The sequence below is a fragment of the Helobdella robusta genome, assembly GCF_000326865.2.
Source record: "Helobdella robusta unplaced genomic scaffold HELROscaffold_5, whole genome shotgun sequence".
Lineage (NCBI taxonomy): Eukaryota > Metazoa > Annelida > Clitellata > Rhynchobdellida > Glossiphoniidae > Helobdella > Helobdella robusta.
This window is the reverse complement of record NW_008705254.1, coordinates 5,483,317-5,485,829: the sequence shown is the minus strand read 5'-3', so window position 1 is coordinate 5,485,829 and position 2,513 is coordinate 5,483,317.

Genomic DNA, 2,513 nt, shown 5'->3' with positions numbered 1-2,513 from the left:
ACAAGCAATAATAGTAATAACAAATAATATCAATAAAAATGACATCATGTTTTTCATATTGGGAAATGAATACAAGAGGAGAGTTATGATGGGAAGAATATGAAGGATTATAATAATAATAACACGAACGTATGGAGGAAAAAGAGATGACGATGACGTCATAATAATAAAAATAAAATAACAATAATAATATTGTTTCTATTATTACTGTTACTGCTACTGCGGCTACTGCAACTATTACTACTACCTACTACTATTACTACTACTACCTACTACAACTACTACTACTACTACTACTAATGACAATAATAATAATAATAATATAAATTTAATAATAATTTAATAGTAATTAATTACAATAACAATAATAAAGCAATCAGTAATTTGTGCAAAAACTTTAAAAAAAGTTGTTCAAGTTAGGCGCGAACGATTTGCATAGTACCGGTATTTCGGAGAAATTTACCATGTCGTAAAGATAAAAATTTACACGACAGACGACATTTTCACGACGAATACAAAAAACATTTGTATTTGTCAGTATTTTCGAGTGTTACTGGGTATCTTTGAGAGTTGTTAAATTCGTTATTTACTGATTATCATCCCAAGGTAATTAAATACTATCTAAATACTGCTATTTAATTAAGTATTATGAGTACTTCTTACTAAAAGTCTGGTGTGAGTATTCAAGTAGAGATTATTATAAATATCTGTATACGTATGTATGTGTGTGCGTGTGTATATATATGTGTGTGTATGCGTGTGCATATATGTGTGTTTTGTGTGTGTGTCGCAAACGCTTATGTATTCAGAATTGTGTGCATAAATTAACGCGGGGACTCATAATATTTCACGACAGATGGCCTCCTTTATTGCATAGATATTTAATTTATTCCCAATAATCCGTTGGCGTTCCACACTTCTATAACTACGTTTGTCTATCTGTTCATCAATCGCGTGTGCGTGTGTATGTGTGTGCGTGTGTATGTGTATGTGTCAATGTTATTGTAGGGACTGGATTTGAATGGTAAAAAATCCTCATCTATCATCCGTTAAAATATATATGTGATGCTTTGATTCACCTGTACGTATATGAGCTGTGTGCCTATTGTCGTAGTTTGTGTGTGTTTGAAATTTTGCGTGTAGGTAGGTATGTGTGTATGTAGGTATGTGAGTCTGTGTGTGTTTGTTTGAAAGTTTGTGTGTATTGTATGGGTGTGTGCGTGTCTTTGTGTGTTTGTTTGTACCTCTGTGTGACGCAATGAGAGAGAAATAATACATTTATAGCCTAAACATAATCAGTAAAAACAACAATGCTCATAAAAAATACCAAAAATACACTGCGCGTCTCTCAGCCGCCATATTGTTTTTATTATTAATAATATCATTATTTTAAATTTTATTACCATATCCGAGGAAAAAAAACCACGAAAAGACAATAGGCAGAATATGGACAACCTCGTTATAAACCAAAAAATTAAATTATTAACGTAAAACAAATAATAACAAAGAACAAACAATAGCACAGAACAGATAACAACACAAGAAACGAAAACAGCAGCAGCGTCATTTTCAACGTCAACAGTTGCAATTAACGACGAATAAATAAATGAAATAACATTGTGAATGTCATCATATGAAAAAATGCGAAAAGAAATACGCCAAAGATACTATATAAAAGCAGCAAACAAACACACCAAAGACACTAAATAAAAACAACAAACACAGTGAAAAACAAGCAATAAGCAACAGCACTAAAATAACAACAAACTCCAAACACAACAACAATAAACATTCTGGAACAGACCAAATGACCACAACAAAACAGCCACCAATCAAACTAAACAACAACAGCAACAAACCAAAACACACCAAAACTCACCACACACCAAACAACTAACACACCACAACACACAACAAACACACCACAAAACAACACACCGAGACACATCAACATAGTTGTCATCGCCGGGCACTCGATCATACATACGTTAGCAGGGTATACTCGTCTGCCGTGCTAAGATAAGCCAGCCAAGATAAAAAAAATAGAAAAAAATCATAAATAAGAAAAATTGTGCGGCTGTTACGCATACCTGTTATCTATAACAACAACAACAACACAAATACACCAAACATAAACAATTCGAAAAAACATCTTAAATTATTAAGCAAGGCTAAGGCCTAACTTCACAAAATACTTAATTTTTTACTTGCAATTGTTCTCGGTTTCATTTTTATCGTTATTATTATTATTATTGTTATTGTTGTTGTTGTGGTTGTTGTTGTTGTTGTTGTTGAGATAGACTGAGCGGGAATGCGATGTTTTAATAAAGGAAGATAGCAAGAGCGGCCATTGAGCGGAATTAAGTTTTCAAAAATCTCATATCATCGTCTGTTCGTTTGATGCGGTGCTCGTGATAAAGATGATGATGATGGCGACGACGACGACGATGATGATGAAGATGATGATGAGAAAGAGGAGGAGGAGGAGGAAGAGAAAGAGGATAATCATCGTC